The sequence below is a fragment of the Phalacrocorax aristotelis genome, chromosome 2, assembly GCF_949628215.1.
Source record: "Phalacrocorax aristotelis chromosome 2, bGulAri2.1, whole genome shotgun sequence".
NCBI classification, from domain to species: Eukaryota; Metazoa; Chordata; class Aves; order Suliformes; family Phalacrocoracidae; genus Phalacrocorax; species Phalacrocorax aristotelis.
The window spans coordinates 3,989,779-4,005,167 of record NC_134277.1 but is presented as its reverse complement, the minus strand read 5'-3'; the positions used below and the strand labels follow the sequence as shown (position 1 = coordinate 4,005,167).

General features: G+C 44.6%; 1 protein-coding gene across 1 annotated transcript in view; it reads left to right on the top strand.

Annotated features, from left to right (window-relative positions):
- VIPR1 (vasoactive intestinal peptide receptor 1) overlaps positions 1-15,389 on the top strand; it is a 117,271-nt gene that overhangs the window by 21,249 nt on the left and 80,633 nt on the right. The gene's annotated exons all lie outside the window — the stretch shown is intronic.

Here is a 15,389-nt window from a genome sequence, read left to right as displayed (position 1 = left end):
TAGAAAATTCTTGGAATACGTTTGTTGTATGTCCATGCTTGAATTGTTACTGCGGTGAATGTCTTCTGCAGGAAACCTGTGACTTCCAGGAGCTTGTAATGTGGCCAGGAAACCTCTGCTCAAGATAAAACTTTGAAGGGAAGAGGCACTGGATGTTTTTTAATTATTATTTTTATTTTTTAATGATTGCTTTAAGATGCCTTGGGTTTTGTGGTTATTTCCCCTAAGGCATTTGTGTCTAGAAACTTTGAAGCAGCTTGAGCTATTGCAGAGGGATTTTTAACAGGATTATAAATCTGTTTGTACAGTTTCATCTCTACACACATCCAGAGTATATTGAAGCCATGAGATTTATCCTCCTTGGATGGATACAGTTGGCTGGACTTGTTAGAGAAACAGAAAGTGCATATGGATGGCTTAGCAGGTGATATCTTATTTCCAGTTGCACCCTGAATTAATACCCTACCAAGACAGCGGTGCTGGCTGAGGATTGCAGGCGAAGGTCTTACATGGTTGCTGTTGAAGTACCAGGTGAGACATTGCTAACGTGAAGTTGTCGCAGGCAAAAAGGTGAAGGAATATCATGGGTTGCAAATGAACTGAAAGGTCCCAGGCGGCTGGACAGGAGGGACACAGCGTGAGGACTCCAGCCATCTCCGATGGAGTCAGATGCTTGCGAAGCTATTGGCAATCTGGGAAGAAGAGCAAGTGTTGCAGCTGCGCAAGTGTTTGCCAGAGCTAATGCCTACCTGGTGAGCGTGTGTGTTTGAACAAGGAGTGCAATGTCTTGGGGCTGTAGGTGCACCATGGCCACTCCAGGACGATCTTGCACAGCTTTGCCCACAGCTCCCTGGAGACCTGCACTGCTCACCTCAATGTGTAGTGATGCTGAAATCTCAGAGACAGGTCAGAGTGGAAAACAGCATTTTCAAGAGCAGTAATGTATTGTGTTAACAGTGTCCCCCTCAGACAGGTGCTACGTTCAGGTCTGCTCACCCCAAGGGACAGAGGGGTTCAGATGTCAAGGGTGACTGCGTTTAGGGGACGATGTCAAGGTCTGTTGGCTGACTGGTCCTGGTCAGCTGTACAAACCCTGGGAAGAAAATAAAACCACAGCAGACAGAGATACCTCCTCTGCAGATTAATTTCCCTGGTTACCTCCATTCCTTCAATGTTAGTTTAAGGTTCCTGATGTTTGAAGGCAATTCAATCCTTATTTATAATAAGGAAATTCCCTGGTATGCTGGGGAGCTCTCAGGGAGGCTCATGTGTGTGCATGAGAGCTCCTGGGCTTTATAAATGGAGAAGAAATACAATGAGGAAATGCTGGTTTTTTAAGAAGCCTTTTTTTATCAGTTGCCACTGATTTTTGCAGGGCAAAGCTTATTTTTACCCTTTTATTTCAACATGAACATGTATATCCAAGAGGTATTGGGACCTGTTGTGGCACTTAGGGAGTTGGAAGGTATGAAGAGGGATGCCCTTTTCAGATAGCTTTTCTGCTTCTCCTCCTGGACAATATTATTGCTCGCAGTTTATTTTTCCTGTTCAGCTGTGACACTGTAACACAAAGTTCATCGGAGTGTGGCATTCACCTGCCACACCACTGTCACTGGAGTTTGTTGAAAGGTGACTTTGTTCTTACGATTTAGATAAGGGTTCGGAAGAGTTACACTTGGTTCCTGCTCCTGATGAAATGTCTTGTCTTCCACAACTTTGTAAGCTTCTCTTCTCCACCTGCAAAATCATAATTTCTCAGTCTTTTTTGCATGTTTTAGACTATTTTCCATGTCAAGGTTTCAGAGCAGGGGCTGAACACATGGGCAGCTCCTCTTATGTTTGGCTGCTGATTATGTTGTGCTGCAAGTAACATAAACAATAAACAGGAATAAAACTTTTGTTTTGCTTAAAGGAAAAGAGGTGAATGACCCCTGATAGACATTTAAGTGGAGCAGATGTGTCCATTTGGAGGAGCGGCTGATGCACCAGCAGGCCGTGCTGCCATCCAGCGAGGGCTGGGCAGGCTGGAGAGCTGGGCCCAGGGGAGCCTCATGGAGTTCAACCAGAGCCAGTGCAGGGTCCTGCCCCTAGGGAGGAACAGCCCCCCGCACCAGCACAGCCTGGGGGGGACCTGCTGGAGAGCGGCTCTGCTGAGAGGCCCTGGGGGTGCTGGGGGGCAGCGAGGTGACCCTGAGCCAGCACCGGGCCCTTGGGGCCAAGGGGGCCAGCAGTGCCCTGGGGGGCATGGAAAGGCGTGTGGGCAGCAGGGCGAGGGAGGTTCTCCTCCCCCTCTGCTCTGCCCCAGTGAGGCCACACCTGCAGGGCTGCGGCCAGTTCTGGGCCCCCAGTTCCAGAAGGACGGGGAACTGCTGGAGCAAGGCCAGCGCAGAGCTGCCAAGGGGATCAGGGGCTGGAGCATCTCCCTGGGGAGGAAAGGCTGAGAGACCTGGGCTTGTTCAGCCTGGAGAAGAGAAGGCTGAGGGGGGATCTCATCAATGCCTATAAATACCTGAAGGGTGGGTGTCAGGGGGATGGGGCCGGGCTCTTTTCAGCGGTGCCCAACGCCAGGCCAAGGGGCCACGGGCACAAGCTGGAACACGGGAAGTTCCCCCTGAACATGAGGACAAACCCCTTCCCTGTGCGGGTGCCCGAGCAGGGGCACAGGCTGCCCAGAGAGGCTGTGGGGTCCCTTCCCTGGAGACATTCACCCCCCGCCTGGACGCGGCCCTGTGCCCCTGCTCTGGGGGTGCCTGCTCAAGCAGGGGGTGGGACGGGGTGAGCTCCAGAGGTCGCTTCCAACCCCTGCTAGTCTGTGGTTCTGTGATTCAGGAGTAAAAGCAATTGAAGAAACTGGAGGGAGATGACACAGGGCCAGAATAATGATGAAAGGTCTGAAAAATACTATGGGAGAAAAAAGTGAAAGTACTGGGGTTGTGTATTCTGGAAAAATAAAACCCTGAAGAGAGGGATCACAACTTGTCCTTAAATATATGAAAAGACTACCACCAATAATGTGTGGGGGGAAAAAATCTGTTCTTCATAATCAATCTGGGTAGAAGTAGAAATTTGGGCCTTAAATTCCAGCCACAGAAATTTAGTGTTCCACAAAATAAACAAAATCTTTCTGATGGTCAGCATAGAGACGCCTAGGAATTGATTAGGGTCTATAAGGACACTGTGGAGTTTCTGTCACTGGGGACACTTGACAAAGGATGGTTCAAAAGCTTGTCAGAAACCATTACTGGTACTGCTTAGATGTCACACAGGGATAAAATAGCCAGTCCCTTATGGACTCTCCTGTGTTGGTTTTTCATTGCCCTTAATCTGTGAACAGGATAACTAGATCATTAAAAGAAGAATCCCAAGAATTGCTTCTGCTCCCTTTTGGCCAACTTGAAATCATCTCCACACAGAATCACAGGCTGCCTGAGGTTGGAAGGGACCTCTGGAGGCCATCTGTTTGTGTGCAATTTAGTCTGACCACCTCCATAGCCCCAACCATCCTGCTTTGGACCTGCAGTACAAACAGACCCAAGTGATCTGAAGAGGGCCTTGTGGTATGTCATGACAGTCAGTGTTAAACCATTCCCAAGCAGTGCTTTACTTCTAGTCCATGTTTGTCTCATTAGAGAATCCAGTCACAGGAAGCTCTTAAGCCTTTTTTCCACATTAAATAGTTATATCTGTTAGGAAATCTTATGGTTTAGGCACTTGCTGGTTGTGATTGATTAGACATTTCCCCCCTTTCTTTCTCTATACATTTAGCTAGGATGTTTTGTTTTGGCACTAGCAGGTTTTCCAGACCTTTAATCATTCTTATAATGCCATTCTCAATGTTTGCCAAGTCAGTTAGCCAGGGTGTATATTGTGCCATCTACCTGGAAACTAGGTGAAATCCTGGTGGCTTCCAAGTCAATAGAAATGTCTCTGACTGAAGGTTGTGTCTTACAATTTACCCTGCAAAAAGGCTACCGCTTCCTGGTGAACTGTATTGGTTATTACATTTTAAGGGGAAAAAGTGGACCCTAACTTTGTAGATGACCTTTTGCTGTATAAGAGGTGGTGGTATGGCTCTACCTTGAGCTTAAGTTACGTTGTCCCCAAGGTTATATTCAAAAGGTACTTGAAGAGCACTTACAAATAAGACAGAGATTTCTACACTATGAGAATTATCCAGCAATGAAACAGTTACCTAGAAAGATTGTACAGTCTCCATGCTTGGAGGTTTTTAAGACTTGGTTAGTGAAATTTGTAGTTGAGGAAGAGTAGTGTTGGTACTAGTCTGGCTTCAAGGTGAAGGCTGGACCAGCGTGCTCCAGAGGTTGCTTCCAGCCAGCAGTTCTGTAACTCCATCATTAGGTAGCACTACTACTACCTGATCTCCTGTAGTCACCGGGACACCTCTGCTGAGTCCTTGCATTGACCAATATTGGCATATTCCTTTGGCCAAATTTGCTACTGAACGGTTGTTAAAACAATAATTGTAAAGGGTAACTTACATCTGTGTTACTTTGCTGTTCTGTTGGATGAACTTCCACCAGCTTACAAATAGGGACAATTAAGTTAATCAGGCCATGATTATGTTATTAGCTGGAGGCGTAATACCGGTGTCACTAATACAGGATCAAGATTTTTCTGGGGCTCAGGTTCTTGCATTCAGCTTGCCAAAGCATCTGACTGTCTCAGATTTGTTCTGCCAAACCAGAAATCATTGCTCAGTACCGCTGAGAGAGTATCTATAAATTCCTAGGCTATGTTAGCAAAAATGACCACTCTTCTTGTTGGCTTTGTGCAGAGCCGTGTTTCTTTATGCATGCACAGTAGAGGTGAGTGTCAGTCTGAAACCACCCCACTTCATAAGGTCACTTGGGAACTTAAATCCCCATGAAATCAAAGGGACACATTAAAACCTCCTCTTCTGTTATCTCTTATTATATCCAATGTTTGAAAGGCACACAATAAAAGGAGGAATAAGAAACAGGTAGGGTGGATTTTTTAACAGCAACTTTCCTTCTTTCACCCGTCTGGAGGTGAATGCTGGGGAATTAGATGTTCCCTGTGCTGATATTCCTGCTGCTCAGCACGCTACTGCTTGTCTCTCAGCTAAATCAGTTTAGACATTTGAAGGAGATGAAGAGTCAGCAAAATGTTTTTTGCCTCAGTTTCATACTTTCTTCCCCAGAACCAAAGTTGGCTTTAGTTGCTATGGGGTTTTTTTCCCTCTCTTGTTTTTTTCTTTTCTCTTTCTTTTCACCTCCTCCTGGCTTTCCAGCGGCTAATCTGCAGGACTGAAGCTTCTGGGTATATATCTGGTATTGTTGCTGTGTCTTTATTTGATGAGACCATGCATAGAGCATTCAAGGGATGCTGGGGAGGAGCCGGGAAAGATCAGGCTCTGGATGAGAAGTTGCAGGGCAGGTAGGTGCTGCTAAGGCATGGAGGAGGTGGCTGTGAAGGGCAGATTAATACTGATTAATCCAGAGGCACCACCGTTATCCTTTAAATTATCCCTCTCTGTCTCTTTTTAAGGGCCTTTGCCCCCTCTGTTGTCAGCAGAGCTGCATTGGCCATTTGCAGAAGTGTGTGCACATGTGGGACGGATTCTGCACCACCCTGCTCACTGAGGCCACCAAGGAGCATTATCCTCTATGAGAATGTTCAGAAAATGCTCCAACAGGTGTTTGCTGGAGATACAGACCATGTAGAGAAGAGTATGTTGCCTATAATATCTTAGTTGGTCAGCTTTGTTGTATGTGGTCCAGCATCCCTCAAACTCAATGAGCTCACAGGTCCTTCCCCTCCGTCATTTCCACCCGAGGCTTCACTGCAGACATCCCTGTGGCTCTGTGTTTCTGCATCCAACACAACCTGCAGTCTTCACACTGAGCTGCTTCCTTAGTTACCTTCCAGTTGTTGTATTAATCCCCATATTCATTGTTAAGGCAGTCATTCCTTTTGGCATGACATCAGACTATTTACTGAAGTTAGGAAAGATTAGATCCACCAATTTTCCTCTCAAAAAAAAAAACCCAGAATCCTTATATATAAAAAAACCAACTGTCAGTAACATTGCCACGATTTACTTTTGATAAACCACATTTTATATTTTATCCAAATCTCCATTTGCTGCTATGCTTTCGATTACTCTTTCCATCAGTGGTGTTCAAAAGTCTTGTATTACTTTTGTCCTCAGAATAACTTGCTGATAGCTTTCTCTGTCTTTTTTTTCTCCCTCCTTTCTACATATAAAAAAGCATTGCATTTGTTGACTGTCAGCCAGGTGGTACCACTCCCACCATCCAATCTAAGCACGTTGTTCTCTTTTGATGGCTTTCACCTCATATATAAGTTTCCGTACCCTTGTTTGCCTTCACAGTCAGCCCTGTTGTTGTTCTCAGTTATTCAAGCTAAGTAATTTTCACCATGGGTAACTACCATTATGTATTAGTAAAATTATATTTCTACTTCCGAATTGTTGGAGAAGCCAGTGAACAGAAGTGGGGGGTGGGGCTGCATGCAACTTCTCTTTTTTTGAGGCTATGTTTAGTTTTGCCTTGAATTTCAGCACTTTCCATAGCAATCTTACTTTTTTCCCCCTGTTGTTGTTCTCTTTTTATTCATATCACTGAAAGACACTTTCTGCTTAGCTGACTTGGTCTTGACAGCAAAGGCTAGACTTCTAGCAGCGCTCAGAGGTTTTCTGCTCTGAACATTGTTTTCTTTCCAGAGCCATCAGCCACTCTGCCCAGGTGTTCCGATTACTCCTGATGTCCATCTCAGGTTTTATCTTCCTAATTATCTAACCTATTGTTTTCCTCATATCCAATATTCCTAAAGTGAGATTTGAAGTCTTTCTCTTGTTCCCATGGAAGAAGGACCAACTCCTTTCCCACTCTTTACCCACCCAAATTCTCTTTATCTCTGTTGAGTTTTTGCTGGCTCACCAGGGTATTTTGAAGAGAACATTTAAGTATTGCATAGAAAGCAGGACATCTCTGACAGAGGTGGACATCGGCGTACACTGGTGTATGGAAAGGTCTTTTAGAGACATGCAAATGCTGGTAACACAGTGTGTGAAGTATTTAGGGTTTGGTTGTGGTTCTGGGTTTTTTGGGGGGGGCTTTTTTATGCCTCTTTTTTTTGGTGACTGCTTTTCTCTATCTTTGATATAAGGAAGGAGTTTTGGGAGGCAGCCAGACCAACCTGACATTTTTGTTGTGTGGGTGTTTTTGTGGGTTGGGTTTTTGTTTGGGTTTTTTTTTCTCTTGCTTTATTTTCGCTAACTTGCTGGATGATCTTGGACTTTCTGCCTTGGTTTCTCCATCTGTCAAAAAAGGCTAGAGATACTACCTTTGTAAAACATTTTGAGGTCTACAGGGACATCACCCGAGAGAGGTCTTATGATACTGTACTGCTAAGATTTGGTTTTGCCATCTGAGCATTCATTTTCTGTGTCATTTGTGCCCCTCTATATTTTCCTTTTTAAATGGACAAAGCAGAAACATCTTCCCTCTGAGCTCTTTCCGTCATCGGTGTTGTTAGCAGGTAACGAATAACAGAAGAAAATGCCCTGCTCAACAAGGTAGAATTAATTATCTGCCTGAGTAGCCGGCTCATCACAATCTAGTTGCACAGTGGAAAGCAGCTGCAAGTTGACTTTGTTTCTGTGGTTGATGGGATCTAAAGCTGTACCTAACAGCCAGGCTGGAATGGTAAGGCTGTGCAGGAGGAGAGAGCCTTGCTTCCTTAAAGCCATTGGTAAACTCTTTCCTGGCCAAGCCTTGCCAAGTTCAGACCATGGAAACTGCCAGCAGGTTACTTTGATGTGTAATGCAGATATTTCTAGCGTCCAACACTTACTTCGATCATCTGTTTCACTTGTCGCTCAGGTGTGTACTCAACAGAAGTGACAATAGTTGAGATGCAGCCCCGTCACAGCATCCTTGCATTCTGGGTTCTTGAGTCTTTTCTGAGTGTTATTACGAGGAAGGTGGCTGGGGCTGTCAGAGGTACAAATTGTGGCCCTCAGGCTCCTGGGAAAACATCAATGTTTTCTTCAGGTGGAAGTGTTGCATGCATGCCTGGTTTAGACAGCGCGCGTCTGTGTGTGGGTGTGCGTGATGTCGCGCTTGTTAAATTTTCGTGTGTGTCTAAGGCTCGTAGGCTCATGTTACAACCTGTTTAACCTGTAGCTCTAAGTACTTCTTTTCAGTCGGGAAGAGTGGATCTACATTTTGAATTATTCCCATGTTTTCATACTGACCCTTCACACTGATCACTCCAAATTTTGTGGGGTGAATGCTGATAGTTTCAGCTCTCATTTAGTGTCTCCTCGAGGAATGTAAATCCCTCATAAAATCTCCATCTTTAGTCAGTTCATTAAGACCTGATGAGAACATGTTCCTCTTTATCAGTTGCTCAGCTGTACTATGTTCTCAATATAGACTAGCTGTTGGGCTCAGTGAGGGATATCAAAAACAACAGGTGAATCCAAAGCTCCCAAATGTAAATGTAATTGCCAGCTTTCCTCTAGGAGAGCACTGGACAAGCAGACTGTGATCTCCAGCATGTTCTGTTCTCCTTAATCGAGGCTGTCTCCGTGTGTCCATCCTGCTGTCTCTTAGGTAAGGACCTCTTCAGTTGCTCTCTCCATGGTTTTCCCCATTCTTATGCCTCTTTGTTCTTCACTGCAGCAATGTTCCCTGTGGTTGTCCTAACCTCGCTCTCCCTCACATTTTAGCAAGTCACTTGACCTTTTTCTTCCTTCCATCCTCAGCCAGAAAAAGGAAGGGTGGCCCTGTCCTGATTTTGTTGAAGATGGCAGCTCTTGTGCTTGGAATGGCTCCAAATCACAGGGCTACTCTTGACTCCCTCATTATTAAGAACAATGACTTGATTCTTTGTTCTGAAACACAGCCTAGGCAAGGAGCTCATCCCAGTGGACTCTTCTTCCTGGAAGACATGCCTGGATGCTTCAGGCTGTCCATGAAGAATCTTTCTATAGAGAGCTGTGATGCTTTATAAAGGGTGCTTTATAAATCCAGGCATAACATCCTCACCCAGAGTTTTGTTGACCGAATCACCTCTGCTTCATTTGAAAGACAGAAGATTCATTTCTTCTGATGTCTGAATGAACCAAACTCACCTTTTGCCGACAACTTTGTATTTTTGGTACTCTCCCTTGTAGGTAACCAGTCTTTTGAAGTGAACTCTTTGAAATTAGATGCATTTATAGATTGTTCCAGGCATGTACCTGGATTTCAATAGAAAGCTTTGAATAGTGGTGCAAACAAGCCCTGTTAGAGGCACTTTTTCAGGATGGGAAGTCATGTATGAATAGTAGAATCATCCTGGAATTGGTTGTAATTTAGTTTAATAAAAGAAGTTGAAGGTATTGATAGCCAAGAAGGTTAAAACCTTATCACCAACTGTATTATAGAAAGGCGCTGCAGTGACTGCTGGAAGACATACACAGTAGGAAGGATTATAATATGCATGTCTTTTTTTCTTATGTTTCTCTGTTTCTTGTTCCTTTTTCTCCACCCGTTTGCTCCTGGGGAAGTGCTACTGACATTGACAAACCTGTGCTCTGAACCAATTTGCTTTTTCTTATGGCTGCTGGGCCACAAGACTGGAAGACCCATGTCCTAAAGTCATATATATTTTGGTGAGCTCAGGAATGTTTCAGGCAGCGAGTGCTCCAAATGTTGAATGTGTCCAGTTTTGACTGCTCAGCTGGAGATGCTAAGGCTGCTAAAGCAAGGAGAGCACACCCAGTAATTGCCAAACACCCTGTTTTGTCCACATTGCTGGCTGCCACTGAGCTTCAGGGTGCCTGCTCTGCCTAGGAAAATCCACGCCTGGGACACTGGCTGCTAGGCTGCTCTGTAACATTGCCGCTTTTCTGTTCAGTCCTTCACTGAGTGCTTGAAAAAAATACCCTAAAACCTTGAGTTTGCAATGAGAAGCTGGGCACGGGAAATGCATCCTCTCCAGAGAGCCTTAGAGCTCCAGGTGAAGCTGCTGCTTATTGCAGCATGAGTGGTGGGCAAGTGTGGTGTCAGTCACTCCAGCCCTCGCTTTACTGGTGGTGCAGTAACGCTGGATTAACTCTGGATTTCAAGGTATTTTCAGAGCTTTCAGTTCCCCTAAAAGTTAAAAGGAGCTGCCCATGTTGCTAACCAAAACTGTTGTTCCTCAAACCAGACCACTGCAGTATTTCTGAGAACTAGAGAAAATGTAATTTGCTTTATCCAGCTCCCTGTTTATAAATAATATCCAATAGCAAGCCTTGCAGGAGGCTGGTGGGGTTCTGTTTGCCAAAGGTTTTGTGTACACTATGTGTGTACACAGCTCCCAGGCAGTGGGAGAGGTCTAGGGGATGACTGAGAAGGTGAAGGGCAGGGAAGAAACCACAGGGACTTCACTGTGATTTTGATCAAGCTCTTATTTTGTCACAACCTCCTGTGACACTGAACCGCCCACTTACGTGCCTGTGAATTCCCTGGGGCGTTGCTCAAACTGGCAGCCTCCATTGCTCCAGATTTGGGAACACCTTCTGCTCTACGCCACACACAAAGCGTTACAACTTTCTGGGGCCATCTGAGCAGATCTGAGTTCAGTCCAAATCTTCCTCAATGTTGAGGCAGGTAGATTTGGTTGGTGGTAACATTTAGGTTGGATTCAGGAGGAAAACAAGACTCTGGTGACACAGTTGGAGTGAACTGAAGCAGAAATGGACATCAGGCAGGACTGGGTGGGGGCCCCTGTGGTAGCCCAGGGCAAGAATCAGAGCTGGCTGGATGGAGGCTGTCAGGAGTTAGCATCTGGCCGAGGACTAAGGAGACAGGAATGAGCACAAGCAACTCACAGGTTTTGCTGAGACATCTGCTCAGGGCTTTCTAGTCCCTTCTGAGCCTGCAATTGAATTTGGGACCATTTCTTCTGTGCACAGAAGACAAGAGGTGGCCACTCAGGAGATGGCTCAGGGCTGGATGGGCAGTAATTCAGGACAGGACGAACAAGCTACCTCCTGAAGCCAAGCACCTTTTTTGAACAGAAGCATTTCAAAGTCAATATATCTTGAAAACAATAACCTGTAAACCTACTAGAGCACTTTTTCAGTCTTTCAGTCAACTTCTCGATAGGGATCCTGCCAGGTGCCACCTCACTTCTGCTCTTGGAGTACACCGGGGAAGGATGGGGCTGTCTGGAGGGGAATCATACAGTTTAGAGATGAGCGCCGGTCTGTGGCTTTTATATAATTTTTTAGATGTTTGCAGTGTAGACTTCCACCCCTCAGCCAGTTGCCTAAGGCTCCCTGGTTGAAGCAGTATAGGGTAAGTTTCCTCTAACCTATTTCAGACAGTTCCTATACTTTGAAGTGACTTGTCCTAAAAGTGCCTGCTTCTCTCTTCAGGTGGGGGAGGACGATCACTGTGCAGTAGGCAGATGTAGAAGTATGCATTATAAACATGCTTTCGGCCCAATGGATCCCCAGATCATGCTTCTGAGTCCTGGGGGTCAAGCAGTTCTGGATTTGCATATCCTTTGTATTTCTGCTGTTCCTGTTATTGGACTAGCAGAAGCTTTGGAGGTTAATTTCCTCCAGAAGGTTTGATCAGTTTAGTAGTTAAGATTCTGAACAATATATAAGAAAAGGAGAAGACTTTTCCTCAACCAGGCTCTGCTCCTTAGACCTGAAGGTAAAAGAAAATTAAAAACAGTCAATGACCAGTAGTTCAGGGAAAACTACAAGTTACTTTGCCGCCCTCCAATTTCTACAGAGGTCAGGTAGTGGAGTCCCCTGTTTTCCTTCCTTTGCTGCCCCTGTGTACTCTTGGGATAATCACTATCATTCCTTGCTTGTTTTTTTCTCAACCATAACAGAGATATAACACTTTGCTCTTTGCTCTGAATTGTAGATCTAAACACCACTGATCTCAGTGTTGCGGCATCCCTCTTTCTGCAAGAGCCTGAATTCAAAGCCTTTGTTGTCTGAGCTTCCTGGAAAGGAAATTCATACTTACCTGCGCCAGTTGGTAATTTAAAGTAACGAGCTAAATGTGCTTATCCAGCCATAAGAGCTGTCTCCTACTCAGTTGTGAGAATTTACTCAAGCGCTGCTTCTCTTTTAATTGGTGTGTGTCATTACTCCAGATCCAGGGCATCACTTCTTCCTTAAGACCCTAATTCAGCTCTGCTTTCCAAAGTGGGCATATGCAAGCCTGTCACTAAGTAGTTAAGCAAGGCAGCTGCTCAGCTTCCCTTTCCTTCTGCTCCTCCAAGCTCTTTGCAAAATACTCTGCACATGTTTCCTCGATCTTCCAACCCCTCACACAGAAAGGGGACAATCGGAGTAAATGAAGTCTCCGTGCCTCCAAGCTGCTGGATAGATTTGGCCAAGTTGCTTTTGTTTAACAGGGCACCACATAGATGAGCTGAAAAAAGCCATCTGCTTTCCTTGTCAAATGATAGATCTGTTATTGGTATGATTATATTTGGCAGAAGCATAAAATTGAGTGGTTTGAACAGCAGAGTGAGAGTCAGGATACTTGGATATTTGCCTGGACCTCTTTTATTTGGAAATCTCTCCTAGGGACACATGCTGCTACCTTTGCTCTGAGAGTCCCTCACTGATGGCTGATTGCAGATTAGTGTATTTACAACATGAGTAGAGGTCATAGCAGAGTATACCTTGCCTCTGCTTAAAAAACGTTGGCTTTGCAAGTCCTTTATTGAGCCTAAAAAGGACACACAGGGTATTTGGTACGGTTTGAACTTAGTCTTATCTCTCAGTTCATGTCTATGTTGCTGGTGTCTAACATTTACTTCCCCATGCTGTCATGGCATATTTGTAGCATGGTTTTGGCGTCTTAGACAAAGTTCCTTTAGAACAGCAAATAATTATGATATTCCATAAATACTTTCTTTTTTTTTTACCTCAAGACCACCAGAGTTTTTTCAGCTTTTGACAGTGCTATTGTTGGAAATTGCGTTACCCATCAGTATAGAAAAAATCCTGTGTCAGTGTCTACCTTTGATCCATTCTCTTTGCTCGTTCTTGCACTTGTACGCAGGGGTATTTTTGGCTCACTCAGAGGGCTTTTAGGAATAAAACTGCATTTTCCTGAGGATGTTCAAAAGGAAGAAACCAAAAAGAAACAGAAAATCTAGTTTTAAGACAGAGCTGAATGAAGGTATGGAACAAGTCAAAGCCAAGATTGTTGCGTAAGAAGTTCCTTCAGTCCTGTGTTCCTACAAATAATGACCATAAACAAAAACCCCTGGACTGAAACTAATGGTGTGCTCTTCTGGCAACTAGCCAGAAGTAGCTCCTTCAGGTTATGCTACTGAAGCTTGAAATAAGACCTGCCTGGTAAAATCTTTCATTTCCTGTGCTGACCACATGAAAAAGGGTTGAGAAGTTCCGTCTCCACCTAAAGCAGTGGCTGAAGTCATAAGAACTATAGGAAGGTGCTGATGCTCTTGACTTATACCATTACTACCTTCACAGAAGCAATGGGAAGGTGGTAATTGTGTAAGAAATTTTCATTTAGATAACTGGAAGTGTACCCATGTGTCACTACTGTGTAGGCTCTGGGAGATGAACAAAAATGGGTGAGGGATGTGATTTCATCATATGTAGGCTTTTCAGTTCTGCTTCTTCCTCATTTGACTCCAAAATCTGCTATCACTGTGGCCACCTTATGCCCCATCTCTACTGGAGTCTCCATACAGTGAGCTCCAGGTGAGCCCGGGAACACTCTGGGATCAGGACAAAGGGAGGTACTGAGGCTCACATCACTTCTTGTGGGCCCATACTCCTGCTTACCCGCAGCTGTGGCTTTGCTGTGAATCCCACCTGCCTTTGAGGAGTTGCCATGCGAGCAAAGGAGCTAGCCTGGCCCTGCTGATGGCAGACAGCATAGATGAGACTAAACATTTCTGCGGCTCCTTCAGTCTGTGACAATCCTTTGAATTGTATTTAATTAAAGAGTGCACACAATGGCTTTCTTTGCAGTAGCAGACTGCAGTAATCCTCTAACAATTGTTGGGATCCGTCGGGAAGGAAAACTCTCATTCATAAAGACTTTGGGGATAATTCTGCGTAAGAGTTGCTGCAGAATTCAGAGCCGCAGGAAATCACATCCAGAAAACATTCCCTTCATCTTTCTGCTCAGGGCTTCAGAGTGTTTTGAGGAAAAACAACCCCTGACAAACCCATCACAATTTTTATGTGGTATCTTGGGCATGCCAGACAGCTTAGCGAAGGAACGTTTACTGAGTTTCAGCTTCACCCACAATGGATATGTCCAGGAAACTGGATTACTGTTCACTACCTGATGCTAATGTGAGCTAACCAAAGCTGGTCATGCTTTATCTACACTTTTTGGATGGGAAATGTGAATTAGTGTAGTTCTCAGCCCCAGGTCTGCATGGCCAGTTGCCTGCCCAAAATGTCTGCCTTTTCCATAGGAAAAAACAAACGAATTATTACGCTATTTAGCCTCTCATCCCAGGGAAGATCCCCCTTGGCAGGCAAGACTTGCAGCTCTTGAGGGGTCTTCTCAGCCATGAGGATTTTGTGAACTGGGAGATGAATTGAGGCAGCTGAACTTGCTGCCCTGCTCAACATCATGCCAGCTGAACTGATAACCTACCAAAAAAAAAGCTTTTTGATTTCCTAATGATACTGAAACCTGTCACTTTTAAATTTTTTTTTTTATTCCAGCTGCCTTTGTTAATCTATAGCAATGATGGCTGTGGTATGTGAGGGTTATAAGCGTTATCACTAGGGAGGTAGAAGGAGGGTTGCTGTGATTGATTGGATTATTTATTTACTTGTTTAGTTAATGTGGAAAATGAGCCATAAACTAGAAGGCCTCCAATGTGAGTCTGTTGACCTTGATGATTCAGTTAAAGGTCTTTAGTCAATAAATTCTCACATCACTGACCTTCTCCAGCCTAACAGTAGGTATTTTAGTTTGAACTGGTCCAGCTACAATCAGTGAAGTGGGATGAAAGCCTTCAGGGCTGATGCTCGCTAGCTTTCTGTGGACTAGAATGAATAGTAAAAATCAGTTCAGACTAAACATATAGGGTTTACCCAGCTAAAATTAAGGAAGATGTGTCCCACTGAGAGAGAAGGTGAGATACATCCTACTCTTTGCTTGTTTGTTTATAGAATCATAGAATCATTTATGTTGGAAAAGACCTCTAAGTTCATCAGGTCCTACATTTAACCCAGCACTGCCAAGTCCACCATTAAACCATGTTCCCAAAGCACCACATCTACACATCTTTTAAATACCTCCAGGGATGGTGACTCAACTACTTCCCTGGGAAGCCTGTGCCAATGTTTGACAAACCTTTTGGTGAAGAAGTTT